This window comes from Tursiops truncatus, chromosome 13 (genome assembly GCF_011762595.2).
Source record: "Tursiops truncatus isolate mTurTru1 chromosome 13, mTurTru1.mat.Y, whole genome shotgun sequence".
Lineage (NCBI taxonomy): Eukaryota > Metazoa > Chordata > Mammalia > Artiodactyla > Delphinidae > Tursiops > Tursiops truncatus.
In genome coordinates this window covers 75,032,373-75,050,261 of record NC_047046.1, presented here as the reverse complement: position 1 = coordinate 75,050,261, position 17,889 = coordinate 75,032,373, and the positions used below count along the sequence as shown (strand labels likewise).

The following is a 17,889-nucleotide window of genomic DNA, read 5'->3' as shown; positions in this document are numbered from 1 at the left end:
AGTGACCGGGTGTTTTCCAGGGGGGGAAAGATGAAAATATATGGAAAAGGCAGCTGATGGCAGTCAGAGCTCACCACCCAAGCTCTCATCCCCGGTGTTTTGCGGCTTAACCCTTTCAGTCTTATCCTTTCCTGGGACGCCTGCCACCCTGCTCTGTCCCTGCCTTCCTTCCCCTTATCCAGTGTTGCTTTGGGAAAAGGTCCATTCAGTCATCAGAGGTTGTTGGATGTGAGTCTGTGGGGTTCCAGCCTCTCAAACACTGTCTGAGGTCCAGCTTGTGCGGGGTGATGGCTATGAAAGGTCCCTGTGGCTTCACACACAGGAGTGCGTGAAGATTTGGAAGCACCGAATGAGATAGAACACCAAAGGCCAGAATACTTACATTTTCAAGCCTGGAAAATGTGTTTGGGGTTTTCCCTCAAAGACACTTTAAATAACGGTCAGAGAGGGCTGCCCTGGTGGCGCAGTGGTTGAGAGTCCGCCTGCCGATGCAGGGGACACGGGTTCGTGCCCCGGTCCGGGAAGATCCCACATGCCGCAGAGTGGCTGGGCCCGTGCGCCATGACCGCTGAGCCTGCGCGTCCAGAGCCTGTGCTCTGCAACGGGAGAGGCCACAACAGTGAGAGGCCCGCGTACCCCCCCCAAAAAAGGTCAGAGAATCAGTGGATTGTGTCCAAAGCAATATTACCTGAACAACTACTGAAAAAGGTAAAGGGACTGCTTTTCACGGCCAACAGATTTGATTTGTTTTGGACGTGGTAGGCTTCTAGAACTTCTGTTGAACTCATCTTTTTTTTTTTTTAAGACAAGATTTAAGGACTGTTTTTTACTCCCCACCTCCTACTTCCACTCCACCTTTTTTGAAAAGGCCTTTGGTCAGCTGAGGTTCTTTTCAGGATGGTCATCTCATCTGTGATCTCGTGTGAGCCTCAGTTTCCTTGTGTGTAAAATGGGGGTGATAATACTTTCCCTCCTTCCCTGTAGCAAAAATGGCTGTGAAGGTGACATGAGATCATGGCTATGAAGACACCTATTAGTACCTTTCTGTAAGCACGTGAGGCAGAGAGGGACTCCGAGGCTCAGGATGCAGGAGGGAGTATTTTGTATGTAAACAGGGAGGAAAAAAAGCTTCAATTTCTACTGTTCCTGCCCCCACCCCGTTCCTTCCCCTACTTAGGACCTGAATTAGATGGTCTAGTTTCTTAGGGGAAGGAAGGTTCCTTCTGGGGACTCCAGGCCTTGTCTGTCTTCCTCCAGTTCAACCAGGCAGGCAGCCACGCTGTGAAAGATGTTCCTGATCACAAATACGTACAGATCTTCCTTGGCTTACGATGGGGTTATGTCCCAATCTACCCATCGTAAGTTGAAAAGGTCTTAAGTCAGAAATGCATTTAATACACCCAACCTACCGAACACCGTAGGTTCGCCTCGCCTACCTTAAACGAGCTCAGAACACTTCCATTAGCCCACAGCGGGACAAAACCATTGCACACAAAGCCTATTGTATTGACTATCTCATGTAACTTATTGATTACTGTACTGGAAGTGAAAAACAATGATCGTCTGGGTACAGAATGGTTGTGAGTGTGTGGTGGTTTACTCTAGGGATCACGTGCTGATGGGGAGCTGTGCTCACGGCCACTGCCCAGCATCACAAGAGAGGATCGTACTGAAAATTGCTAGCCCCCCAAAAGATCAAAATTCGAAATATAGTTTCTACTGAATGCATATTACTTTCACACCACTGTAAAGTCGAAAAATTGTAAATCGAACCATCCTAAGCTGGGGACCGTCTGTATTTTCTCTTTCCTATTTGATGCTCTTCTCAATCAGGAGGTTTTGGTGGTTCCTCAGTTGTTCATTTCCCCCTTGTGTTAATTTCCTAGGGCTACTGTGACAGAGTCGCGCAAACTGGGCGGCTTAAAACGAGAATCTTGTTCTCTCACGTTTCTGGAGGCTGGAAGTCCACGTTGGAGGCGTCGGCAGGGCCACGCTCGATCTGAAACCTGTACGAGACGATCCTTCTTTGCCTCTTCCAGCTTCTGGTGTTGCCGGCAACCCGTGGCTCGTAGATGCATCATTAATCTCTGCCTCTGTCATCACACGGCCTTCTCTCCTCACGTGTCTCTTCTCTTCTTAAACACACCAGTCGTGTTGGACTAAGGGTCCCTCTAATCCAGTGTGAACTCACCTTAACTGATGAATATGCAGCAACCCTATTTCCCAATAAGGCCACGTTCTGAGGTACCGGGCGTTAGGACTTGAACACACCATTTTTGGAGACACAATTCAACCCGTAACATCCCTGTCTCCCCCCCATCAGATAGTTTGATGCTCATTCACACCACAGCTTCAAGCCCGTTTCCAGAGAGCAGCATGTGCCCCCCTGGAGAGGGATGCAGCTCCTGCCTCCTTCCAGAACTGCTTGCTGTGACACTGCGTCTCTAATGACTATGTCATGGAGCCCCTGGGAACATGGTCTGTGAGAGTTACGCAGCACTTTGGAAGCAACTTAGAGTTTGGATTAGCACCAAAACAGCCCTCTCGTGCTCTGTTGCTGATTTCACTTAAGTCAACTAAGCCTGAAACCAAGAAGCTTAGATGGTACTGGTGGGAAGTACAAAAGTCCTTCCAGTTTCATTTGAAACAATCGATTTTATCAGAAGTACTGAAGTGGGAATTTGAGCAAGTGCATACTCTGTCCCATTCTGCGAGGTGGAATGAGTTCATGGTGGCTTCTGAATGGTGCGTGCAGGTGACTGGGATGCCAGGGAGCCCTAGCCCTCACCAGTAATACAGGGTTGTGGCCAAGGGGCATCAGATCGCCCCACGTGGGTTAAAAAATGCCTCCTCCGCCTCCCTGCACCTGGTAATTGACATAACCTGGTGCCTGAGAAACATAAGGCTTCCCCAATTAGGACTCATACAGTAAGAAGGAAGCCAAGTCAGCCTGCATTTAGTCCTGGTTTTGCCCCAGTCTTGCCAACTGAATTTAAGCACATTTCTTATTAAAATGGGATCTCAGGTTTCTCACCTCTGTGTGAAAATAGTGAAATTTGCTGCATCATGAAGTCTGCAAGGCAATTAATAGGTGGCTATGTGCAAGCCACTGGCAGATCTCAGGTAACTAGTGAAGGGTGATGATGAGGACAGCCTCTCTCGAGCTCTGTCTCCACGAATAAATAGATGTTAGGCTCGGACAGAGCCATTTAAGTAAGAGCAAAGTCTGAAATGCAGAGGGTTGATTGAGGAGCTGCCGGTCTTGTTCTTGGGGTCTGGCCAGGTCCGGGAGGAGTGCTGTAGACTTGTCTGGTGGGGGCCATGGGTGGAGTCCACTTCCAGATAAAACGGAGGAGCTGCAGGAGGGCTGGGGAAGGGAGGGGGTCCCCTCAGGGTGATGGGTTGCAATAGGAGGTTGAAGGAGACAGAACTGAAGACTATTTCCAGAAGTGGCAGTATCTCAGGACAGGCTCCCAGTCCTGGGGTACATGGTTGTAGGGACAGCAGGTCCGGGTGGCTTGAGGGATGGAAGGGCGGCCAGGAGTCCAGGGAGCTTCAGACCCGGAGGGCTAGGAATCAAGAAAGGACTCTTAAGTGTAGGTAGAGTAGCCTGGGCAGGAAGTCATGGCCGAGCCAGCAGTCGAGGGACTTGGGTGGGGTCCCAGAGGGTTGTACCAAAATTACTCAGACATCTCCACTAAGGTTAGGGCTGGCCCTAGAAACTGGGGTGGATGGGTGGATGGAGGGGATTCCAACTATGAGAAGAGAGGGTTGGGACAGACCATGTCTGGGACAGAGCATCCCCCTACCCAGCCCTGCTCTGGGTCTCAGCCCCGCTTCATTTATTTCAGTGGATTTAGTAACAGTGAGGATCCCAGAAATGAAGCTAAGCTCATACCCACCACCTCAGCACAGACTAGAGCCGTTTTTGCTGCTGCCGTGTTGTCTTAGTTATTCGGTCATTTATAATCACGGGGCAAATGCATTATTTTGGCAGACACTATTGAATGTAGATGTTTAAACGCTTCCGTGACAAATTTACTTTAAATGACTATTGATTAACAGGACTGAGGCTGAGAGGTGTTTTGCGATACGGTATCATCCAAAAATAGAATGAACAAAGACCCACAGTCACATTTCTGATTGCTGGCTGGGGCCTGGAAGTGGACTGTGGGATTATTTGCTACTTTTGTGCCCTTGTGTGATCAGAATACGGCCATGAACCATAGGCCTGGTCATTTAAAAGAAGTAACAGTGGGTTAGGAGGCGAACTACGGTAATAACGTCAGACTGCGAGGGGCGTGTTCTTACCTGCAGCCGCTCATAAAGAAAACTCCGTTTATGTGGCAGTTGGAAATTTGCTTCATTTTGCCGAGATTCAAACTAGAGTATTCTGAGGGCCTGAAAGTTCAAAAGCAAGGCCCAGGCAAAATATATGACAGTGTTTGATATAAAAATTATGTTGGTTTTGCCATGCAGATGAAATCACTGGGACACAGTGTGTGGTGTCCTGGAGGAGACTTTGAAATAAGAAATTTGGTGATTTGGGTTTTTATTGTGACTCAACTTTGGGCTTACCATTTAATATCCTTAAGTCTCAGTTTTCTCATCAGCAAAATAGAAGAATTTCTACCCTCTCTTCCTCTTACAGTGTTGGGGGTTATCCAACGAGTAATGCACAAAACAGTGTTTGAAAACTGACTTAATTATACAACTGGTAAGTAGGAGTTACCAGCGTAAAGGTAAAAAGTCAGATTCTCTCTTTTACGCCTGTTTCCCTGCATCGATTTTAATTATATTCACTCCAGAGTTTTGATTGAAAAATGCTGGTTTTTCCTTGTTTTACTGCTTAAATAATTTCAAATGCTGTCCTGAGTAATAGCACTATATCTAGATGAGGGCTGTTCAAAGAGGGGGAATTGTGCTGCAGGATGTTCGTAAATAATGTTTAGGTGACACTATTGTGATAATTATGGCTGTTTAAAGATGAGTTTTATAGTGAGTCCTCAATTTTCCTGTCACTTTTTTTTTTCCTGGGCTTTCCCACTTAAGCATATTTGTTCCGTAGAGAGAGCTGTTGAGGGAACTAAATCCTGAGAGAGCTCAACAGCTCTTTGAATCTACTTTTCATTTTCTGTGGCTAATTTTGCGCGCCCTCAAGAGGACAGAGTTTGCCCCCCTTCCCCTGCTAGTAAGGGCAGGAGGGGGGAGGTGTAGCAAATCCCCAGACGCTCAGTTTCCGGTGGCAATGAATCCCTGGATCAGAGTGACCTTGAAAGCTATGTTCAGTGGCCAGAAGATCCCGAGCCATGCTATTTGTGTGGGATCTGAGTCCCAAGGGTAACACCCCACCTCACCCATCCCTTCTGAGCCGGTACTTGAGAGGCTGCTGAACAGGAGGCAGCATGAATGAAGAGGACCCTCCTGCAGATAAGTAAAGCACCTTCAGAGGGTTTTGCAATAAACTCTTGGGACCCCCAGGCTTTGTAGCTTTCCAGGAGAGGAACCCGATGTGTATCTCACCATGTTGCTCACCAGCTTCCATGTGCTTTCCAGCTTTTAGTTGTTAGCAGTCTCAAACACCAGCTTCGTTATCTTCCTTTTACTCACCAGCTCAATCGGAATCTAATGTCAGATGAGTCAGTAAATTTTGTTAATGGGTCTTTGCAAGCTTTTAGAGTTGCAATTGGAGGAGCCCTTGGAAGTCATCATGACCAGCCCTCTCACCTTACAGATGAGAACCCTGAGACCCAGAGAAATTGAGTGACGGGTCCAGGTTATACAGCAAGTTAGTGGCGGAGTCAGGACAAGGACCCAGGGCTCTTTAACTATCTGGAAGCATTGCGTGGTCCTAGAAAGTATGGAGTAAGGCGTCCTTGGCAGGTGTACCCTCTTTTAATTTAGCCAGGTTATCTGGAGGCTATGATATCGCCAAAATAATGTATAACGTGGATTAGAACATCCTAATTTTATTAACATGTTTATTGTTAACTCCTGGTAAACCAGAATTCCCTTAAGATGCTACCCTTTTTGAAAAACTTAACAAAGTTTATTGGTTCATTTTTCCGAAATAGGAAAATAGTCATTTTCCAAACTGACTCTTAGATGTCTGGGAATCTTGCTGTCCTTAGAATCATTCCAAATATTGGTTGTAAGTGTGTAGGGTTATAGCTTCAGAGCATGGATTTGGCATGAACACAAGCCACAAAATGTATTCGAGCACCGCCCTCCCCCCTTCTCCCCACCACATTAGCTTATTTAAAATATAATATTCCGGTTGCTTGAATTCTTCCGCATGACTTTACAAGCCCTATTCACTGTTACTTTATAGTTTTGGGGACTGAGACAATGACTTATCTTAGCCCAGGAAAACCATGTAACTTGCTGATACTATACCAGTTGCATTCTGATGCGGCACTGATTTTTTTTTTTTTCTCTTCACTACCATTTTCACTTCAGGTTGCACATAGACACAGGCAAGGTATAAGCTTGGCAATGCTACCTGCTTGGCTTGTTTATTTTCTCCCATTGTTAAAGTGCCTATGACTCAACACTGGGTTCTTTTCTTCTCCACGACGTTCAAGTGAGAGGAGGGGATGGCACATCCCAGGCATCAAGGGAAGTGTGACCATCGTATTAGAATGTCCTTCGTGTAGGAAGCCTCGCCCACTCCTTTCTGATTACCCAGCTGCGACACACCACACGCCAGGGGACCACAGACTAAGGCTCTAAATAGCACCCTGTCAGCCCTCTCTAGTTCCCTCACTTGAGAGCAAGAGAGAAAGGAACCATGGAAAATCACTGAGAGGACGGTTTCCTATGTATTCTAAATAGATTGTTTCAAACATGGAGAATGGGGATGTCACCTATTATAAATTTTTCTTGAGACAGTTACTGGTATGTGTAGGTCTTAGCAAGTTAAGATTGTTTTGCTCTTTTAAAACTGAGAGCTGGGCTTCCCTGGTGGCGCAGTGGTTGAGAGTCCACCTGCCGATGCAGGGGACACGGGTTTGTGGCCCGGTCCAGGAAGATCCCACATGCCGCGGAGCGGCTGGGCCCGTGAGTGGCCGCTGAGCCTGCACGTCCGGAGCCTGTGCTCCGCAACGGGAGAGGCCACAACAGTGAGAGGCCCGTGTACCACAAAAAAAAACCCAAAAAACTGAGAGCTGTCATTTCCATACCCCCTCGCCCATATACTTTCTTGTGACACTAATCTCTCAGGTAGTTGTGACATCATAGTCTGTAAAATGAATTGCTGCCTCAGTGCCTTGCTGCTTCTACTGGACCATAGGGAAGGGGGCTGACGTGAGACAGGGTTACCAGCAGGGGTAATAGAACCGGAAGTTTCCACTTGGCATCTGTTGGCTGAGGAACAGAGATAATGATTGGGGCAGAGTTGAAATACTTCTTGTTAATAGTATGGTGAGAGCCTGGAAAAGAAAATAATATTGCAGGCATTGCCATATCTGGGGAGGCAACAGGAGCAGCCGAAAGGAGTGGGGCTTGGAGTTATGAGATCGGGTTTAAATTCAGCCCTGTCCCACACGTGGAACCTGATGTAAGTCATGCAGCCTTGAGCCTCAGTTTCAATTGAAAAGTGACGGTGGTGGGCAGAGGGAATAGGCCTAGTGGTGATGCTGGTCACTTTTGCCTTACTCTGTGACAGGCTGAATATTGGTCCCCAAAGATGTCCTTGTTCTAATCCCTGGAACTGTTGAATGTTACCTTATGTGGCAAAAGGGACTCTGAAGAGGTGATTAAGGATCTGGAAATGGAAAGATTATCCTGGATTATCCGAGTGGGTCCAGTGTAATCACAAGGGTTCTTCCTTATAAGAGGGAGACAGAAGATATGAGGAAAAGGGGCCCTGAGCCTAGGAATGCAGGTGGTCTCTAGAAGCTGAAAAAGGCAAGGACACAGATTCTCCCCTGAGAGCCTCCAGAAGGAGCCAGCCATGCCCTTAACCCTACTTCAGCCAAGGGAGACTGGTTTTGGATATCTGGCCTCAAGAACTATAAAAATAACTCATATTGTATAAGCCACTAAACTTAGGATAATTTGTAACGCACAGCAGCAACAGGAAACGAATACACTTACGTTACGTACCTCATAGTTCTTGTAATGGTTAAATGTGACTTTGTATTTCTATATTTGCAAATCTCAAAGTGCTACATAGACGTTAGTACTTTTTAAATGAATTTTTATATTCATCTGGATTTCCAGGTTAAGTTGGTTAAGGTAGGTCAGGAAGACCCAGAGAACAAGAATCAAGACTTCTCAGTTATGCAGTGAACAAACTGTGTCTGAAAAATTAAATCCGTGTTATCAGATAATTCTTAATTGTGAAATTGTTCATGGTCATTAACACCCGTGAGTCGCTTTTCAGGTGAGCTTCTGGGTATGCGCCTCACTTTCTGCACCTGTGCGTCTCAACCTTGAATGTTTATTAGAGTCACTGGGAAAGCTTTGAAAAGTCCAATGTCTAGGCCACACCCCAGGACGATTAAATTGGAACCTCTGCAGGTAGAACCCGAACGTGGGTGATTTTTAAGGCTCCGCAGGTGATTGCAGCAGGCAGCCCAGGCTGAGATCCACTGCAGAGGTGCTGTGTTTGCTAAGCAAGATTTTAAATCTGTTCTCTTTGAAGCCTGACGTAGCTAGATGTTCTTTTGAGTTTGGTGGAATGTGCTGTGCCGAAGACTCGCTGTTGTATCTTTCAATGATATTAACATATCAGTTTATGAGCTGTGGTGTGTTTCCAGTAGGAAATACAAAAGTATTAGCCAACACTCCTGAGAGGTTCAGCAAACAGATTGGTGTGCACTGATGGCAAACACAATATCAGCAAGTACTTTTCTCCTCATCTCGCCCAAGCGTTTTTAAAAGCAACGGTTGGGGGGAGAAAAGGAAGACGTTGAGGCTTTCTCCTCAAATGGTCGAGCCCTTGAAAACTGATAAATACTGTTTTACTTGGACTGTATGTCCTATGCCTCCCGTCTGAAGGAGGAAATAATCATTTTGAAATTTCTTCCTTTGGAGCCATGGAGTCAGAAGCTGTGAAAGAGTTGAAAGTTGCCATTGCTGTCTCCCTGTGTTCCTGGCTGCCGTGAGCTGTCGTGTGCTTCCAGGCGTCTCTGGGCCCTCTGTCACTGAGGGCACCCTGGCCTTGTCGGCTGGTGACATTATCTGCCTTATGTATGTCACAGGGAGGGTATTACAGATAAAATTATTTTTACAGATCACAAGGTGCTATACCTTGTTGCTATTGTATTTTGAGTGTGCAGTCGGCCATGAATTTATAAAGATGATAGAAAGCCTGTAGCATAAGTTCATTCTATTCATGATAAGAACGGATGGGGTCCTTATTTTCTAGGGTCCTGAGTGACCAAGTAGAAGCACTGGCTCTAGTACCTGTGAAAGTCATGTGGTTTCTTACTGGTCATTTAACCAGTTGGGTTTAATTTTCTCATCTAAATGGAAACACTAATGCTTGACTGCTTAATGCTGCCCTGGGTGAATTTGGGTGTCCAGACAGTAGGGTGGTACTTCAGTGTACCTCTGTATTACATTGTCTCAGTTTAGATCTTGGCTCTGAAACTTACTGTCTGGGGGATACTCAGGAAGCGATTTAACCTCTCTGTACCTCAGTTTTGGCATCTGTAAAATGGGCAAATAAGATACCTGAGAAGGCTGCCGTAAGGATTGGCTAAGGCATGGAGAAAACCTGGCACCCATCCTGGGTGTGTCACCATGGCCTACATCCTTACCCTTGTATTTGGGGCAGCTCAGGAGCATGGGTTAGTGTTTTCTCCTCTTTTCCTTCCTCCTGTCCCTTCAGTAAATATTTATTGGACACCTAATACTTTTAGGAACTATACCATGGATACAATGTTTATGCAAAGTAGACACTCTTGTCCAGAGCTTTAATGGTTTGAAAGTTTGATTTAAAATGTTGGTACAGGGCTTCCCTGGTGGCGCAGTGGTTGAGAGTCCGCCTGCCGATGCAGGGGACACGGGTTCGTGCCCCGGTCTGGGAGGATCCCACATGCTGCGGAGCGGCTGGGCCCGTGAGCCATGGCCACTGAGCCTGCGCGTCCGGAGCCTGTGCTCCACAACGGGAGAGGCCACAACAGGGAGAGGCCCGCGTACCACACACACAAAAAAAATGTTGGTACAAAGTGGTGATAGGGTAGGATTGGGTGAGTAAAACCTGTTTGTTCCTGATAGATCTGAAATGTAAGACTTCAGATGGTTTATCTGCACCAAGCAGAGTAAGTTCCTAAGATGTTTCTTGTAATTACGGGAATCAGTTGATGGACCTAGGGACCAGGGCAGAGGAAGGTCGTTGGAATGATGCTCCAAGTGGTCCCCAGGGGAGAAGACATGGTTCTCTGATCCGATTGGCCGTATGGTCAATCGTGTGTCAGAGCAAACATGGTGATTGGGCATTTCCGTTTGCCCGGTGCCGTGCCAGCTCTTGAGGGTCCATGGTCCCTGTCCAGATGGAGCTCCCTGAGCACCAGGAGATTTCACAGTTGAGGGGGGGGGTACTTACAGTGTAGATGCCAGGTAGGAGCTTTAGGAAGCTTTCACCAGATCCCTGAGCTCAAAGAAGCATTTGGGTATTTTATGGTTCATGAAATTGTTTATTTTTTAACTTAGTTTTGGGGTACCATTCAGAAACAGGTTTCCCTTACTGTCGTGAATTTATACCTTTTTCATAGAAAATTTTCCAAAATGAACTCCTCTTTTCCCAAGATTTCTCTTAGGATGAATTTCTTGTGCTCTAATCAAGTCTATGTAGCTCGACCCTGCTTTTCAGCCACTTAGGTTTCGTTAGTGATTAGAGCTATTAATCAAGTTTGGTGGTGATCATAGTAACCGTTTGTGTTATTTTCAGCTCTACTTTAACAGACAAAAAAAGAGAATTATTTTAAGGACATAGAAAAATTCTAGAGAGTGCTCAAAGAAATTTTGTGCTTTCACCAATCCCACTTAGAATTGCCTATGAAAAGTGGTAATGAGAATGATAATGATGGTAATGTTTGCGATGATTGCATTTTGCTTTCGGGTGGTTATTCTATGCCAGACTATGTCGTGAGGGCTTTGCACGCATACTCTCATTTTATCACCCAGCAGTTGTATGAGGTCGTCCTTTCTTGGCTTTCACTTTTTACAGAGGAGGGGCACTGAGGCACCACCGGGTTGGATACATTGTCCAAGTTCAAATGTCCCATCAGTGAAAGGTCTACCATTTTATTTCCAAATGAGTCTGACTCAGACGTGCTTTCCACACTACTTTATTATCTCCTTGGGCAAAATCCAGTTGGGAGGTTGGGTGAGAAGAACCTCTGAAGGAGACAGGAAGGATATATTAGCTAATTCACCCCAATAGGTCCCTGACAGGTTTGGATGAGGAAGCACCATATTTATCTTGGAGTTAGGGACACTGAGCTGCTGAGAAACTGCGGATTGCCTAAGGTCATAAAGTAAATCATTGATAGAACTTAATCCAGAAGCTGGGTCCTCTCCCCCTCATTCGATGGAGAGTCAGTTTACACAATTGCATAACCTACAGCAATTCAGTTGCATGGATGACAGAGAGATCCATTATGTTTTGGATCATCTGAAATCAGAGGTTTAAGAATTTTCAATTTGGATTCAATTCTAAAACTTCTTTTCTTTTCCTATTTTAGAACACTGCACAGGCTTTGGAGTCTACTCAGAGGTCGCTTTGGGCAGCTACTTCTTAAACCCAGCAACGAATCCTTCCTTTGTGTGTGGCTGTTGGGAGGAGTGAGTGCTAATGGTACCTGGAACTTTGTGGGTATTTGCTATAATTGCTCAGTGATTGGTCACTTAGTCTGCATTTGAAATAACTTTGGAAGAGAGAGCAGGGCTCTCAAAACTGTAATCATGGGACTAGGGGAATTCTTCAGGGTCAACTTCACGGTCGCAGCAATGGAAACTCTGCTATACCACGTAGCAGTTGCATCTCAGTTTTTGTGTGTTGGGCACTAGAGACCACCAACTTTGGACAAGGGACTTAGTACTTAGGTTATGAGCTATTGACCCTCCCTGGGCAGGACTCCCCTCCAAAGACTTGGCTTCCAAGTCCTAGTAGATCAGCAGCTCACAGTGAGGGGAGGTAAGGAAAGCTCATGGCCACCTCCAGGCTCCCCTTGCAGGCTCTTCCATGGACTGGACTCTAGGATCTCCATCGGCTAACAAGGGTGTGCTGGACATTCTCCATTCATCCCTCCAGATCATTCTCCCATCTTCCCAGACCTTCTTGGGCTCCATCACCCTGGCTTCCTTGCCCTCTGGCTTCAGGTTGGGTTGTGCCACTGGCAAGAGATGGAAGGACAAGAGAAGTCAAAACACATCCCTGTTCCCTCCTTCCCTGGGCCCCATTTCCCTACTTCTCTCTCAGCTCCTCCTGGTAGACTACATGACTACTTTTACCGATTCTGGTGACAGCACCCTTCTTTTGCCCTTCAGCCCTGGAGGTGGTGGGGTCTTCCACTGTTGCGAATCCCTGGTAGTCTCGATAGGACTCTCAACCCTGCACAGCCCCGCAGACAGTCCCTTCCTTAACTCTCTTCAAATACTCCTTAGGAAAATGCAGCTGACATTTGAGCACAGGCTTGAAGGAGGTGAGGAGGAAAGACATCCATATCTGAGAGAAGAGATTCCAGGGAGAGGGAAGATCCGGCCTGGAGCAGAGGCAGCAGGGGTGGGCAGGGGGAGGGGGCCCTGGTATGCAATGGGGTCGGATGGTGCGGGGCTCTGTAGGCCACTGCAAGAACTTTGGGGTGTTTTTTTTTTTTTTTTTTTTTTTTTTTTGCGATACGCGGGCCTCTCACTGTTGTGGTCTCTCCCGTTGCGGAGCACAGGCTCCGGACGCGCAGGCTCAGCGGCCATGGCTCACGGGCCCAGCCGCTCCGCGGCATGTGGGATCTTCCCGGACCGGGGCACGAACCCGTGTCCCCTGCATCGGCAGGCGGACTCTCAACCACTGCGCCACCAGGGAAGCCCAGCACTTTGGTTTTACTTCTTGTGACACAAGTGGCTCTTGTAGGGCTTACAGAAGGTGGTTATCGTAGCCTGCTCTGACTTGTGTTGTCACTCCATCACTCTGGGTGCAGTACCGAGAGTCGACGGTAGGGGCATAAGAAGGGGACAGGGAACCAGACCGAGATAGTGCCAGGGTGCCTGGCACTAAATTTTTTTAAAAGGTGAAGCTGATGGGGTAGATGGAATATGAGGTGTGACAGAGAGAGGTGACCCAGAGGCTGCTGAGGGTTTTGGCTTGAGCTGCTGGAAGGATGCAGTTGCCAGTAGCTGAGATGGGGAGGACTTTGGGGACGGCAGGTTTGGGGGTGGTTGGGGGAGGGGACCAAGAATTCCATTCTGGACCTGTTAACTGCGAGAAGTCTATGAGTGATCTCAGATGTGTGACTGTTGTCAATGTTTGAATGGTAGTTTTTACTTTCAAATTATATCACCCTTGGTGGCTGGCTTTCTCTGAGGTGAGTTTTAGGAAAAAGAAATATTTACAGCCGTGGCTGTAGTGATTTTCAGAGTAAGCCTGAAGGCAGAATATGCAATGCCTATATTTTCCATTGATGCAAAACCGTCTTTGCATACTTAACAGATTCAGGACACTTGTGGGGATTTATTCTGAGCCAAGAGACTTTGGGCACTGTTTTACCAGCCTGGCTATAACAACACCAAACCTTTTTAGAGCAGGGCTGCGTGTTACGGCATCAGGCAGTGAGGGTTTCAAGCCAGCCACAGAAGCAGACCTCATGCAGATTGAAAGCGCACATTTACCAAAGCCCCAATTTGCTGGTGTGTTAAAGCTTTGCTGCCTTTTAGGTATGTTTTTGCTTTTCAGTGTCATTCTGGTATCTTTTCCTTGTGCTTTTCTCGCCACGTCTTTATTTCCGAAAGTTCTGTTTTCTTGTTGGCAGTGTCACTGTTGCTCCCAAATTGAAGTTAGACTATGAGTCGGGAAAGAATACCAGTGTTTCTTGAGCACCTATTATATGCTGGCCATTGGATACCTTCCTAACCCATTTAATCTTCAAAACAGTATTTGGAGATAGGTATGGCTGTTCCTCCTTAACAGATGAGGAAGCTGAAATCAGTGAGGGTAAATGACGTGCAGAAGGCCTGAAGCTAATTGGTCACAAGAGTTGAGTTTCCAGTTCCAATTAGTGAATTTCCAAGGACCCGGGGCTTCAACTCTGTCCGAGCAGAGTTCTCTCTTCTGGCAGTTTAGTGCTTCTGGACATCAGTTCATTCACTGTTTTGTCTGGCTTCCTACTGATGAAGAAGAAGTGAGCAGTAGTAATATTTCTGTGCCTCATGCTTCTTTCATAAATGTTTCTACAAGTTTACCGGGACGTATGGTGCATACCTGCTGTGTGCTCGGTGTTGGCGGGAGGTGGCAAGACCTCGGGGCTTCCACTCCAGCCAACGTTACGTAAGGAATTACATGGGAGAAGTGTGGGGGGCAAAGGAAGGAGCCGTGCCCTGCGTGTGTGCATCTGTGTTTTGGGACCACCTTTCACCCCACCTCAAACGCTAAGCCTAAGAGTTGTCCAGCCAAGGAGATAGAAAAAAGGCTCTTTGCAGCAGAAACAGCAGCAACCAAGGCTTAAGGTCAGGCCGAGATTGGATTAGATGAGATTGCACACATGCAGTGGGTAGAGGGGGGAGAAGGGGGCCTGCAATAGAGAGAAGTGGTCCACTCTTTGGGACTAACTGACTCTTGTACTTTTGTCTTTTTTTTTAACATCTTTATTGGAGTGTAATTGCTTTACAGTGTTGTCTTAGTTTCTGCTGTACAACAAAGTGAATCAGCTATATGCATACATATATTTCCATGTCCTGTCCCTCTTGCGTCTCCCTCCCACTCTCCCTATCCCACCCCTCTAGGTGGTCACAAAGCACCAAGCTGATCTCCCTGTGCTATGCGGCTGCTTCCCACTAGCTAGCTATTTTACATTTGGTACTGTACATATGTCCATGCCACTCTCTCACTTCGTCGCAGCTTACCCTTCCCCCTCCCTGTGTCCTCAAGTCCATTCTCTACATCTGTGTCTTTATTCCTGTCCTACCCTTAGGTTCATCAGAACCTTTTTGTTTTTTAGATTCCATATATATGTGTTAGCATATGATACTTGTTTTTCTCTTTCTGACTTACTTCACTCTGTATGACAGACTCTAGGTCCATCCACCTCACTACAGATAACTCAATTTCATTTCTTTTTATGGCTGAGTAATATTCCACTGTATATGTATGTGCCACATCTTCTTTATCCATTCATCTGTCGATGGACACTTAGGTTGCTTCCATGTCCTGGCTATTGTAAATAGAGCTGCAATGAACATTGTGGTACATGACTCTTTTTGAATTATGGTTTTCTCAGGGTATATGCCCAGTAGTGGGATTGCCGGGTCGTATGGTACTTCTATTTTTAGTTTTTTAAGGAACCTCCATACTGTTCTCCATAATGGCTGTATCAATTTACAGTCCCACTAGCAGTGCAAGAGGGTTCCCTTTTCTCCACACCCTCTCCAGCATTGTTTGTAGATTTTTTGGTGATAACCCTTCTAACTGTTGTGAGGTGATACCTCATTGTAGTTTTGATTTGCATTTCTCTAATGATTAGTGATGTGGAGCATCCTTTCATGTGTTTGTTGGCAATCTGTATACCTTCTTTGAAGAAATGTCTATTTAGGTCTTCTGCCCATTTTTGGATTGGGTTGTTTGTTTTTTTCATATTGAGCTGCATGAGCTACTTGTATGTTTTGGAGATTAATCCTTTGTCAGTTGCTTCATTTGCAATTATTTTCTCCCATCCTGAGGGTTGTCTTTTCGTCTTCTTTATGCTTTCCTTTGCTGTGCAAAAGCTTTTAAGTTTCATTAGGTCCCATTTGTTTATTTTTGTTTTTATTTCCATTTCTCTAGGAAGTGGGTCAAAAACGATCTTGCTATGATTTATGTCACAGAGTGTTCTGCCTATGTTTTCCTCTAAGAGTTTGATAGTGTCTGGCCTTACACTTAGGTCTTTAATCCATTTTGAGTTTATTTTTGTGTATGGTGTTAGGAAGTGTTCTAATTTCATTCTTTTACATGTACCTGTCCAGTTTTCCCAGCACTACTTATTGTCTTGTCTCCATTGTATACTCTTGCCTCCTTTATCAAAGATAAGGTGACCATATGTGCGGGGGTTTATCTCTGGGCTTTCTATCCTGTTCCATTGATCTATATTTCTGTTTTGTGCCAGTACCATACTGTCTTGATTACCGTAGCTTTGTAGTATAGTCTGAAGTCCGGGAGCCTGATTCCTCCAGCTCCATTTTTTCTCAGAATTGCTTTGGCTATTCGGGGTCTTTTGTGTTTCCATACAAATTGTGCAATTTTTTGTTCTAGTTCTGTGAAAAATGCCACTGGTAGTTTGATAGGGATTGCATTGAATCTGTAGATTGCTTTGGGTAGTATAGTGATTTTCACAATATTGCTTCTTCCAATCCAAGAACATAGTATATCCCTCTATCTGTTTGTATCATCTTTAATTTCTTTTATCAGTGTCTTAGAGTTTTCTGCATGTAGGTCTTTTGTCTCCTTAGGTAGGTTTATTCCTAGGTAGTTTACTCTTTTTGTTGCAGTGGTAAATGGGAGTGTTTCCTTAAATTCATTTTCAGATTTTTCATCATTAGCGTATAGGAATGCAAGAGATTTCTGTGCATTAACTTTGTATCCTGCTACTCTGCCAAATTCATTGATTAGCTATAGTAGTTTTCTGGTAGCATCTTTAGGATTCTCTATGTATGCTATCATGTCATCTGCAAACAGTGACAGTCTTCTTTTCTGATTTGGATTTCTTTTATTTCTTTTTCTTCTCTGATTGCTGTGCCTGAAACTTCCAAAACTATGTTGAATAATAGTGGTGAGAGTTGGCAACCTTGTCTTGTTCCTGATCTTAGAGGAAATGGTTTCAGTTTTCCACCATTGAGAACGATCTTGGCTGTGGGTTTCTCATATGGCCTTTATTATGTTGAGGTAGGTTTCCTCTCTGCCTACCTTCTGGAGAGTTTTTATCGTAAATGGGTGTTGAATTTTGTCAAAAGGTTTTCCTGCATCTATTGAAATGATCATATGGTTTTCCTCCTTCAATTTGTTAATATGGTGAATCACATTGATTGATTTATGTATATTGAAGAATCCTTGCACTCCTGGGATAAACCCCACTTGATCATGTTGTATGATCCTTTTAATGTGCTGTTGGATTCTGTTTGCTAGTATTTTGTTGAGGATTTTTACATCCATGTTCATCAGAGATATTGGCCTATAGTTTTCTTTTTTTGTGACATCTTTGTCTGGTTTTGGTATCAGGGTGATGGTGGCCTCGGAGAATGAGTTTGGGAGTGCTCCTCCCTCTAGTATATTTTGGAAGAGTTTGAGAAGAATAGGTGTTAGCTCTTCTCTAAATGTTAGAATTTGCCTGTGAAGCCATTTGGTCCTGGGCTTTTTTGTTGGAAGATTTTTAATCACAGTTTCAATTTCAGTGCTTGTGATTGGTGTGATTATGTTTTCTATTTCTTCCTGGTTCAGTTTTGGAAGGTTGTGCTTTTCTAAGCATTTGTCCATTTCTTCCAGGTTGTCCATTTTATTGGCATATAGTTGCTTGTAGTAATCTCTCATGATCCTTTGTATTCCTGCAGAGTCAGTTGTTACTTCTCCTTTGCATTTCTAAATCTGTTGATTTGAATCTTCTCCCTTTTTTTCTTGATGAGTCTGGCTAATGGTTTATCAATTTTGTTTATCTTCTCAAAGAACCAACTTTTAGTTTTATTGATCTTTGCTATTGTTTC

At 45.3% G+C, this 17,889-nt stretch overlaps 1 protein-coding gene across 9 annotated transcripts in view; it reads left to right on the top strand.

Annotated features, from left to right (window-relative positions):
- The window catches only part of RNF152 (ring finger protein 152), an 80,612-nt gene that overhangs the window by 22,877 nt on the left and 39,846 nt on the right, over positions 1 to 17,889 (top strand). For 4 of the 9 annotated variants that reach the window (XR_012325461.1, XR_012325457.1, XR_012325453.1 and 1 more), the window contains one exon: positions 11,697 to 12,809. The exons of 4 other annotated variants lie outside the window; for them this stretch is intronic. The gene's annotated coding sequence lies outside the window, so the exon portion shown is untranslated. One more of the 9 variants, XR_012325458.1, reaches the window with a different exon arrangement.